This window comes from Akebia trifoliata, chromosome 6 (genome assembly GCF_017979445.1).
Source record: "Akebia trifoliata isolate Shusen 1 chromosome 6, ASM1797944v1, whole genome shotgun sequence".
NCBI lineage: Eukaryota > Viridiplantae > Streptophyta > Magnoliopsida > Ranunculales > Lardizabalaceae > Akebia > Akebia trifoliata.
The window spans coordinates 1424633-1437749 of NC_141380.1; the positions used below are offsets into that span (position 1 = coordinate 1424633).

Below are 13117 nucleotides of genomic sequence, written 5' to 3' on the forward strand. Positions count from 1 at the left end.
CACAGATTCAGCTCCTTCCTCTTCGAAACTCTACACATCTGAAAATCAGACGAAGACGATCTCTTCTGAACTCTAGACATCTGAAAACACCTTCCCGTAAATAATAATAATAAAAAAAAAAAAACAGATCTGAAACTTCTAACGGATCTTCGTCTTCTTCGTCTTACACAGACTTCTCTTCGTTTTCTTCATCTTCGTCTTCTTCGTCTTCTGCCCTTTGCGTTCGAAGGAATTACAGACTTCTCTTCGTCTTCTTCCTCTTCAACAACGATGACGAAACCCTCTTTCGTCTTCTTCCTTCATCTTCTTCTTCTGCCCTCTGCGTTTGGATGACACACAGACACACGTCTTCCTCGACAGACTTCGATCTTCATCATCACTCTCTCTCTCTCTCTCTCAGGTAAGAAATCATAAACCCTTAATTACTTTTCTTTCTCTTTTTTTTAATTTTTTTAATTTTAAATTTTATAGCTATGAAATTATCACCTTTAAACATTTATTGTTTATTTTTTTTTCCATCATAGTTTATATTTTTGATGTATTTTCTTTGCCTTTTTATTAATGTTTACGATTTTATTTATGTTTATTTGAAGAAGGAAAACCAGATTTATTGTGCAGAAATTTATTCACTTTGTGTTTGAAGAAAAAGCTCAAAGGTGTTTGAAGAAATAGGCTTGTTCACTGGATGTTTGAAGAAAATCCCTAAAGGGATTTCTTGTTAAGCATGTGATATTCCTAGAAAGCCATACTCTGTTGTCCCCCTATTGATTTGTTTGGCTTGATATGTGTGTGTGTAGGTGCACTACTTGTTGGGTCTACGTAGATATTTGTGGAATGGGGGTTTGTGCATCCTCTAGTGTGATTGCCCAAGTCCACAAAATATGTCTGATTGTCACTACATAGGCTCATTGCTTTCACCTATCCCATAGTCCGTAAAATTCCTAAGTGTTAATGTGCCTTCTCATCAGTACTTTAAGTCGAATCTGAAATGATTGGTTTGACTACATTGTTGTAATAACATTTCTAACTCATGGGGATTGACTAAGTTTGTGAATTGTACCAAACTAGCTTGGAAAACTCTTGGGGTTAATTGTTGTGATTTGAGATTCATCAAAGTTAACCTGTAATTAGGATTTGTTGTTAATTTTGTAGTTTAGAAGAATAAAAAGTTTGATTAACATGATTCATATATATATATATATATATATATATATATATATATATATATATATATATATATATATATATATATATATATATATATATATATATATATATTGATAAGTAGATCAATTGTATTAAAATAAACCAATCGGTTGAGGTAACCGATGTCCAACCTTTGTTATACATATCATTGGCAACCTTTGTTAACCAAACTTTGTTATACATATCCATCACTGAGGTCTATAGGTTTCAAAGGTTGGGCAACTAGCAAGTTGTCTGATGTTTATTAAATGAATTCTGTTGACCTTATGCCATAGTGATCATTCCAAAGGTTGGACATGGGTTTTGTATGTTATTGAATGGGTCACTTTCTCAACAAACAAAATAGAGGAGAGAATTGCAACTCAAACCACATTGAACTTGATCCAATGTTCACCTTTGATTACCCTTGCACCTGACCTGCTTTAGATTTATGACCATTACCCTGTTTATAGCTCAAATTTCAGTCAAGATCATACTTTCATAGGTATTTAGACACATTCTTTCAAGATTGAAAAGCACTCCTTTCATTCAGCATGCTTTGCTTGCCTCCTTTTTTACCATTAAACCAAATATCTAAGATCACCAATACTGTTTATTTTAAGTTTTTTTATTTCCGTCTAACTAATTCTTTTGCCGAGCCAAGCAAATTATTATTTGAAAGAATCTTACATTACTCTTTTTTGAGATAAGTTAACTAGCTATCTGACTCATTTACCACTATTTTTTTTTTTTAAGGCAATGGTTCTAAAGGAGAAAGGAAATTTAATGGAGTTGGTGGATCCATGGTTGGGATCTGAATTCAACCAGGAAGAGGTGTTGGGGATGATTAATGTGGCTCTCTTATGCACTAATGCATCTTCAATACTTAGGCTTACAATGTCTGCGGTGGTGAGTATGCTCAAAAGTAGAACCATTGTTGAAGAAATAGTTTATGATCCGAGTATCTCTAGTGATGATTCAAAATTTGATGCAATCAGAAACCATTTTCAACATTCATGTATGTTTAGAGCGAATATAGAGCTGTGAACACTATTTTGATCGTCTATTTTTTTTTACATGCATACGGACACGTATTTCATCATTTTCATTGTGATGATTGTTGCTCAACATTAATGTATGTTTAGGAAAACAAAGCTTTTATTTGAATTAAAAAAAACATGGGGTGATTGCAGGTTTGAACATTTTGATCTCTCTTTACAAGTGGTGTAAAGATGCCTTTGAGCCATGGTGTTGTCGTGTCTGTTATGGATTCAAAGACCCTCTCAGTAACCCCTTATGATCCAAATGTAACAAGCCATACCTTCTCTATAACTGGTCATGACTTATTTAGTTGCATGGGCACCAGTTCTACTATCTTGATCATGCTTAGATTCCATATTTCGTGCCCTAGGATTTTACAATGGATTTTTTATTGGTACTTATGTTGGTGGGCAAGCTCGGGTGGTTTACATTCTTATTAAAACAAAATTGCAGTTTTTGATTAGTTCAGTTGGTAAATTTTGGAAGCTTTACAGCTACTTTTTCTTTTTCTTATTTGTTTTGTTTTTGTTTTTCAATACACCCACTATTAACCTCTCTGATTGAATTATTTTTATGTTTTGCTATGGTCTATACTACCAGGTTAACCAAAGAGCATATGCAGGTCAATTCTTTATTTTGGTGTAATTCTTTAACCAAATTCTTATTTGTTTATATGTGAACTATAAAGGTCTTGGAAATGATGATTTCTTTCAACTGGGGAGTAACTCGATCGAGTTTGTGTTTGCAGATGAAGTTGTGAAGAAGAATCTGAGAGAGATCGTTGATTCCACTACGAGGAAGTTCGTGCTATGAAATCATTCTCAATATAAATGAATTGAATGTATGATTGTATCATTCATCTTGTCGTTGGATATTGTACTAGACTGAAATTTACCCATTATAATGAAATCAATTGTATGTCAGATACAATTTTTTTCAGCATTTCTTTTGGTATTTTTTTTTTTTTTTTGATAAGTAATATTTCATTCAATGCAGCACTAGGCCTGTTGAAGTGACCAGCCTAGTAAAACTCTCTTTGACTAATCTATATTAATCGATTTGGGTAACGAATGTGAGTAATTTTTTATTAATGTCTGTATGAAGCAAAAACGACTAGGTGGTTACAAGGATCTGATTTGGTCAATTTGTGCTTAAGTGGTGCACATAAGTTGGATCCATTTCAATAGACTGAAATCGAACGGGCAATTGCTCGAGCAGATGATAGCTCAACATCTTCAACCACAAATGAGAATGCAGATGCAATTCAGAGCTTACTTGGCAATTCTACCAGTTCTTTAATTCCTCAAGAAGAGGCATGGATCTGGAAACCTTGCCATCAACTGAAACAATGAATATGCAACAGCAGAATGACAATTTTCATCTTTATGTATATGTATGGGGCGATATTTATTTTCTTATTTGATTTCCTTCCCAAGGTAAACTTGTTTCTTGCCAATGTCATAGCTAAGTCCATAATATTCTATCTCAACTTAGCAACAAAAACTGTAGATATAAGGTTGAGAAATCAAGAATGTAATTTGAAAGCCAAGGCAAATCCTTCATTCTTTTTCTTCATTTTGTGAGTTATGGATCCCACCTCTTTATTATAACCCACCTAAAATTGTGATGTTACAATTGCTATTCTTTTGGATGGGTAAGCTGGACTTGAGTTTGCAGCATCAAAGTTGCATTGTAGAAAAATCTTGAGGCACAAGAAGAGAATATGTAGGTCCTCTAACATAAGACACTGAACTTACTAATAGAATATATAAATAGATCTGCTAGGGTAGGGGCCTATGACGTATATTTCACTAGTTTGGGTTTGGCTTGCAGTATTGGGGGAGAACCACAACACCATACGTTAATAAACATTATAGATTTCACCTAGACTGGAGCATTAGATGTCACTGCCAAGTTGTAAGGGTATCAGTCTCAATTAAAAAGAAAAATCATCAAATACAACACTAACAACAACAACAACAAAAATGAAGAGAAATAAAAAATGGCACAAGAAAAAACACAAGTAGAAAACCATGAAACAAGAATTGGATCAGCCAAACTAGAACAGGCACAAGTTTCCTGTTAATTGAAAGAAGTCTTTGTACATGAAGATATTCAAAGGGTAATTGATATCAGTCAGTAATTACAGAGGTCATGCTGAAACCGTTCTCCATTATGCCTGCATCAACCACAAATTGCAAACACAGATCATACACTGCTGTACAAGGAATTAAAGCATATCAAGTAAATAGAAAATATGACGCATCAATTTGAGAGTTAAGGGTGGCCTTCATTATTTTATGACAGGCAGGCCCCTAACATTTATTAGCAGGACACAAATAATAGAATGAAATGAAGGAACATGATTCATTTAACTAATCACAAATACTATGATTTGGGATCTCAAAAGATTATTGAAAATTTTGGTAATATTACAAGATTCCTTAGATGGATCCATATAGAAAATACAAATTACAACTATTACAAACAAAAACAAATATACAAATTACAAGGTACAGCCTAGAGAGTTGTCAGAACCCATCTGTGTTCCAAACTATGACAGACCCCCTTTTCCTGAACTCACAAGGCTGGAAACAGTTTGTGGCCTTTCCCATCAAGGCCATAGCAGCAATGCTCATAAATTGCTTCCTTTAAAACTCATCCAATGCTGCTTTTGAACTTTGTGGCTCTAAAATCACTAGTGCTACTGACTTTGACCGTGGTGCTACCGTTTGTTTATGACGTTTCTTACAGTGATGCTTACAAAATGTGGACTCTAAGCTGCTGCTGTCGTAATTCAGAAGAATTACATAAAAATCCGGACATTACCATCTTCAACTGACTGAAACTCCAATAGTTTACGCCTGCCTTATCTCAATTATTGGGTTCAGCAACACAAATCAGTTGAGGAAATTCAGGAAAGGTCACTTCCAGTTAGATATTTGGGCCTCCCTCTCATTCCTACTAAGCTCACAACAAGAAATTGTCAGCCCTTAGTAGAGAGGATTACTCTAAAGATTAGAAGTTGGAAAGCCAGATTCTTGATCCAATGTTCACCTTTGGTTACCCTTGCACCTGACTTGCTTCAGATTTATGATCTACTCGACATGACCATTAATATCAACTGAGAAATTTTTAGGTGCAACCCACTCGTTCCCCACCCAATCCATGGAACTCCTTATATCCTTTCTTTGGAAAGTTGAGAACCTATCCTCACCTGACATTAAGGAGAAAAGGATGATTATTCTTCCCATTACCAATGAAGAGAAGTAAATAGAAGAATTTGACCTTGTTGGGTATAAGTACAAATCTTTAAAATCTAAAACAGAAGTGAAGAGGAAAGAGAAGGGTACAAGTACAAATCTTAATGAATTAAAACAGTGAAGAACAAGTGAAAATAAAATATCACAAAAAATTGTACCTCAAGGATATTTCTTAAGAATGGCTCTTCATTGAACTGTGCCATACCCAATTTCACAAATATCTACGTAGACCCAACAAGTAGTGCACCTACACACACACATATCAGGCCAAACAAATCAATAGGGGGACAACAGAGTATGGCTTTCTAGGAATATCACATGCTTAACAAGAAATCCCTTTGGGGATTTTCTTCAAACATCTAGTGAACAAGCCTATTTTTTTTTTATTGGGTCGTAAGCAACAGATGCTTAACATGTAACACCTTTGAGCTTTTTCTTCAAACACAAAGTGAATAAATTTCTGCACAATAAATTTATTTTTCCTTCTTCAAATAAACATAAATAAAATCGTAAACATTAATAAAAAGGCATAGAAAATACATCAAAAATATAAACTATGATGGAAAAAAAAAAATAAACAATAAATGTTTAAAGGTGATAATTTCATAGCTATAAAATTAAAAATTAAAAAAATTAAAAAAAAGAAAAAGAAAAGTAATTAAGGGTTTCTGATTTCTTACCTGAGAGAGAGAGAGAGAGTGAAGATGAAGATCGAAGTTTGTCAAGGAAGACGTGTGTCTATGTGTCGTCCGAACGCAGAGGGCAGAAGAAGAAGATGAAGGAAGAAGATGAAAGAGGGTTTCGTCGTCGTTGTCGAAGAGGAAAAAGACGAAGAGGAAGAAAATGAAGAGAAGTCTGTGTAAGACGAAGAAGACGAAGATCTGTTAGAAGTTTCAGATCTTTTTTTTTTTTATTTTTTTTATTTTTACGAGAAGGTGTTTTCAGATGTCTAGAGTTCAGAAGAAATCGTCTTCGTTTGATTTTCAGATGTGTAGAGTTTCGAAGAGGAAGGAGCTGAATCTGTGTGTCTTCGAACGCAGAAACGAAGAAGACGAAGATCTGTTTTGTTATTTAGATTTGGGGTTTTTTTAACGAGGAGGCGTTTGCAAATATGCAAACTTTGTTACATTACAATCGAATTTAAATCTACATGCGATCTGGACCGCTGATCTGTGCTAAATCCGATGGCTGATTTCATGTGTCGCGATGAGGGTCATAGGAATATATATATATATAATATATATATATATAGGGTCCCGTTCGCCACCCTTAGTTTTACCACACACTTTAACAAACGCGTTTTGTCTTACATGGGTTAGAAGTTTCGGAATGAGCTGATTTTTGGTGAGGATGATCTCTATGGTGAGGAGATCATCCTCACCAAAAATCAGCTCGTTCCAAAACTTCTAACCCCATCAAAATTAATTTACAAAAAATGGACGGTCCACGATTTTTCAACGTGTAAACATGGGGCTAAACATTTCGGAATGGGCTGATTTTTGGGGAGGATGATCTTCTAATCATAGAGATCATCCTCACCAAAAATCAACTCATTCCAATACTTCTAACCCATGTAGGACAAAAAACGTTTGTTAAAGTGTGTGGTAAAACTTAGGGTGCTGAACATTTCCCATATATATATATAATATATATATGGGAAATGTTCAGCACCCTAAGTTTTACCACACACTTTAACAAATGTTTTTTGTCTTACATGGGTTAGAAGTTTTGGCATGGGCTGATTTTTGGTGAGGATGATCTCTATGATTAGAAGATCATCCTCCCCAAAAATCAGCCCATTCCGAAATGTTTAGCCTCATGTTTACAAGTTGAAAAATTGTGGACCGTCCATTTTTTGTAAATCATTTTTGATGGGATTAGAAGTTTTGGAATGAGCTGATTTTTGGTGAGGATGATCTCCTCACCATAGAGATCATCCTCACCAAAAATCAGCCCATTCCAAAACTTCTACCCATGTAAGACAAAACGCGTTTGTTAAAGTGTGTGGTAAAACTTAGGGTGCCGAACGGGACCCTATATATATATATAATATATATATAATATATATATAATATATATATATATATGGTCGGGATCAAGGGACATATAAAAAACATATGTAAAAACAATGTAACATTAATAAATTTTCAAAATATGGGTTAGAAGTTTCGGATTGAGTTGATTTTTTGTGAGGATGATCTCTATGATGGCAAGATCATACGAAAAAAAAAATCATTCCAATTTGAAACTTCTAAGCTCATTAAAAGTGATTTACAAAAAACATATGAAAAAACAATGGTTTTTCAAAATATGGGTTAGAGGTTTTGGATTGAGCTGATTTTTTGCGATGATGGTCACTATGATGTGAAGATCATCCTCACAAAAAATTAGTTAAATCAGAAACTTCTAAATCTATCAAAAGTGATTTACAAATTATTGACAAAAATTGACAAAAAATCGACGATCCACATTCTAAATCACTTTTAATGGGGTTAGAAGTTTCAGATTGGACTGATTTTTTTTTCCAGATGATCTTCCCATCATAGAGATCATCCTCACAAAAAATTAGCTCAATCCGAAACTTCTAACCCATATTTTGAAATTTTATTAATGTTACATTGTTTTTACATATATATAGGGTCAGGTTCAAGGGTCATATGTAAAAACAATGTAACATTAATAAATTTTCAAAATATGGGTTAGAAGTTTTGGATTGAGCTGATTTTTTGTGAGGATGATCTCTATGATGAGGAGATCATCCTCACCAAAAATTAGCCTATTCCAAAACTTCTAACCCCATCAAAAGTGATTTACAAAAATTGGACGGTCTACGATTCTTCAACTTGTAAACTAGGGTTAGAAGTTTCAAAATGAGCTGATTTTTTGTGAGGATGATCTCTTCACTGTAGAGATCATCCTCACAAAAAATCAGCCTATTCCAAAACTTCTAACCCCATCAAAAGTAATTTACAAAAAATGTTTGGCACAAAACTTGGCAAACTTTAGGGCTGTCGAACCGCTCCCATATATGTATGGGTCCCGTTCACCACCATACTATTTACCCTACGCTTTGCTCAATGTGTTTTGTCCTACATGGGTTAGAAGTTTTGGAATATGCTGATTTTTGGTGAGGATGATCTCTATGGTGAGAAGATCATCCTCACCAAAAATCAGCCCATTCCATAACTTCTAACCCCATCAAAAATGGTTTACAAAAAATGGACGGTCCACGATTTTTCAACTTGTAAACATGGGGCTAGAAAATTCGGAATGAACTGATTTTTGGCAAGGATGATCTTCTAACCATAGAGATCATCCTCACCAAAAATCAATCCATTCCAAAACTTCTAATCCATGTAGGACAAAACACGTTGGGCAAAGCGTAAGGTAAATAGTAGGGTGTTGAACATTTCCCTATATATATATATATGGATTAGGATCCGTATACACATAAAGTTACAATGTGTTTTGTCTTATATAGGCAAAAATGTTTGGAATGGACTGATTTTTTGTGAGGATGATCTCTATGATGTGGAGATCATCCTTGGCAAAAATCAGCCTATCATGAAACTTCTAGCCCCATGTTTACAAGTTGAAAAATTTTAGACCGTCCAATTTTTGTAAATCAGTTTTGATGGGGTTAGAAGTTTTGAAATGTGATGATTTTTTGCAAGGATGATCCCCTCACCATAGAGATCATCCTCACAAAAAATCAGCCTATTCTGAATCTTTTTAACCATATAAGACAAAAACATTGTAGCTTTATAAGTAGCTTAATGTGTGTGTGTGTGTGTGTGTGTGTGTATATATATATATATATATATATAAGACAAAATGGTGTGTCGCAAAGGGGGTCGTAATAACCTGACCCTATATATATATGGGGGCGGTTCAGCAGCCTTAAAGTTTGCCAAACATTGTGCTAAACATTTTTCAAAACATGGGTTAGAAGCTTTGGAATGAGCTGATTTTTTGTGAGGATAATCTCTATGATGAGGAGATCATCCTCACCAAAAATCAGCCCATTCTAAAACTTCTAACCCCATCAAAAGTGATTTACAAAAATTGGACGGTCCACAATTCTTTAACTTGTAAACTAAGATTAGAAGTTTCAAATTGAGCTGATTTTTGGTGAGAATGATCTCTTCACCGTAGAGATCATCCTCACAAAAAATCAGCCTATTCCAAAACTTCTAACCCCATCAAAAGTGATTTACAAAGATGTTTGGCAAACTTTAGGGCTGCCGAACCGCTCCCTATATATATAGGGTCTTGTTCAGCACCAAACATTTTGCCCAACCATTTTTGTCCTACATGGGTTATAAGTTTTGGAATGAGCTGATTTTTTGTGAGGATGATCTCTACGGTGAGGAGATCATCCCCACCAAAAATCAGCCCATTGCAAAACTTCTAGCCCCATGTTTACAAGTTGAAAAATTATGGACCATCCATTTTTTATAAATCATTTTTTATGGGGTTAGAAGTTTTGGAATGGGCTGATTTTTGGTGAGGATGATCTCCTCATCACAAAGATCATCTTTACAAAAAATCAACTCATTCCAAAACTTCTAACCCATGTTTTGAAAAATGTTTGGCACAATGTTGGCAAACTTTAGGGCTGCTGAACTGCTCCCATATATATATAAGTTGTCAGGCAGTTTTTTCTATTAAATATTATATATATAAAAGTCATCATTATACAAGACTTGTGTGGAGGTTCCTCTCTCCATCCAGTAAAAAGAAATATTTGATTTCACCACTTTGAAGACGTGGCAGCCCTGAAGTTTATGGTCGGACAAGAACTTCGACCAAATAGATGATCAGTGATCGCAGAATATCCGAAGATAAGATGCTTGAGTTAGACATCCAAATCAAAGGTAAGATCTCACTATAGCTCCATCACCACGGTAAACTTTGAAAACTCATCATAGTCTTCCCCATCATAGAAACCCTCATCCATTTTCTCATATGTGTTGAGATATTAGATTCAAAGTGATTCCTCTCTCTCTCTCTCTTTCTTCCTTCAAGTTACAACAAAAAACCCTTGATATTTTTGGGTTGAAGATGACTGAGTTGGAGAGGGGAAATTTTAGGGCTTTTGGCTACAAGTTGAAGATGAGATCATTTCGATCAATCATAGATTAACTTCGAATCGGATGATATAGGGTATCCGACAAGTTAGTCAAATTCGAATTCGAATGTCAATGTATTAAGTCCGACCAGATTTGAATTCGAATTCGGATATCTATTCGTTAACAGCCCTAAATATACTATATGAACCTAAGACTTGGATTCGTTAATCTACCTTTTTTGTATTTGTCTCGTTGGACTTTAAACATAAATTGAAATAACGTATCCCAGATGGATTTCTAGTAACTTGGAAGTTAAAGAAACTGGAATCTCATGAAATACATGGGATTCCACTTTCTCGTATCAATGCTCCTAGTGGTCAAGTCTTTCAACGCCTATGATTCTAATATTTATGTTCTTTCCCTTTTCATTTATTATAGATCTTTGAATTATAAGAATTTCTCTATCGATCCCTCCCCCACGGAATTTCCATTTTTTAAAATATATTCCAGTAATCTTTTATCCTATTTATGATCTTGTTCTTACCTTTGTGCATCTTTTACTAAGGTGGAGTGATTTTCAAAAATCATAATGATGAAATATTTTTTACTTTCTAACAATTTAAGTTTTTATATTAAGATTTTATTTTTTGATATTTGTTTTGGGGTTACAATTTAATATGAAATTCAAATTTTAAATATTTACTATATCATAGTAGATTCACACCAATGTTAGACAAACAATAAGCAAACTAAACATATTTCAAGAAAAATGTCGGACAAAAAATATGAAAACTAATCCAACTCAAGATTTATCACTACAGAGTCAAGGAAAATCCAATCCAGGATATGTAAAATGATTTTTGTTATTGCCAAACAGACACAACTACCATGTTTGTTAGATGAAATATACTATACGAACCTAGACTTGGATTCGTTAATCTACCTTTTTCGTATTTGTCTCGTTGGACTTTAAACATAAATTGAAATAACGTATCCCAAATGGATTTCTAGTAACTTGGAAGTTAAAGAAACTGGAATCTCATGAAATACATGGGATTCCACTTTCTCGTATCAATGCTCCTAGTGGTCAAGTCTTTCAACGCCTATGCCTCTCAATGTTTTTTTCTTTCTTTTTGTCTCACATGTATACTGAACTTAGTTTCCTCACTAATCCATCTAGAATACCAATTTTAAAATTGTATTTTTTTTTTTTTAGTTTCATTGAGCTTCCTCGTATTTTCAATTTATATAGATTTTAGTCGAAATTTAATCATAAAATCATTTTTATTTTAAAAATAGGCATTATTTATTATATGATCCAAAGGGTGAGTTCCTCTTTTGAAAGAAAAAAATAACAGTTTTTCTATTTTAAGTTTTAGTTTTGTTTATTCTTAAAAGTTTAGAAATTATTTAATCACAAAATTTTATTTTTGGTTAATTAATCTGAGTTTTAATCTTCATATTTATTTACTTGATAACTAAAGATTTCAAAAGTAGATGTAGATTATAAATAAATTTAATGTATTTTTTTTAACTATCTGAGTTTGAAAATTCACTATCATTTTTATGTTTTTGAAGCAATTTCATAATATAAAAATTTATTTTGAAAGTGGTTTCAGTTTTTCTTTCTTCTATTTTTGGAGTTGATTTCTACTATCTTCTTCACTTTCAAATTTTAAAAACAGTTCTTGATTTTTATTTTTATTCTGTGAGTTTTATGTATATTTTGTACTAATTTTTATATGCTTTAACATTAGATTTTTTAAAAAAATGATTTTCTCCTAATGAATTTCAACTTCCTTTCTATTTCATTTTATGAGTGTTTTGTGTCACATTCATATTTGAATATGATTCTAACATTTATTTTCTTTCCTTTTTCATTAATTACGGATCTTTGAATTATAAGAATTTCTCTATCGATCCCTTCCCCACTTAAAATATCCATGACATTTTCATATTTTAAAATATATTTTAGTAATCTTTTATCTTATTTATGATCTTGTTCTTACCTTTGTGCGTCTTTTACTAATGTGGAGTGATTTTCAAAAATCATAATGATGAAATATTTTTTACTTTCTAACGATTTAAGTTTTTATGTTAAGATTTTATTTTTTGATACTTGTTTTGGGGTTACAATTTAATATGAAATTCGGATTTTGAATATTTACTACATCATAATAGATTCACATCAATGTTAGATAAACAATAAACATATTTCATGAAAAATGTCGGACAAACAACATGAAAGCTAATCCAACTCAAAATTTATCACAACACAGTCAAGGAAAATCCAATCCAAGATATCTAAATTGATTTTTGTTATTGCTAAATAGACACAGCAAAGTCACTATAAAATAACTTAGAACGGCTGCTTGATGTTAATTTACGATATTGTCTTCTGGATATAGAGCTACATCTTATAAACCCTAATGATCGAGCAAGCTTGGGCTATGAAACATAAGCCCATAACTAACCTGTTTGCATTCTTGTTTAGCCTGGACTTTGGGCCTCATTTCTTTTTTAACATTCCTATTAATGACTCAACCAGAATGATTA

At 33.2% G+C, this 13117-nt stretch overlaps 1 long non-coding RNA gene across 2 annotated transcripts; it reads left to right on the top strand.

Moving 5' to 3' along the window:
- Positions 1–8: 8 nt before the first annotated feature.
- Positions 9–3161, top strand: LOC147399448 (uncharacterized). 2 transcript variants are annotated; one of them, XR_015179068.1, is made up of 5 exons: positions 9–400; positions 1942–2094; positions 2379–2492; positions 2827–2867; positions 2975–3161. It is a non-coding gene; the product is annotated as an uncharacterized LOC147399448 (long non-coding RNA). The 2 variants fall into 2 exon arrangements; XR_015179067.1 differs by lacking the exon at positions 9–400 and having other exon boundaries at positions 1284–2094.
- The last annotated feature ends 9956 nt before the right edge of the window (positions 3162–13117 follow it).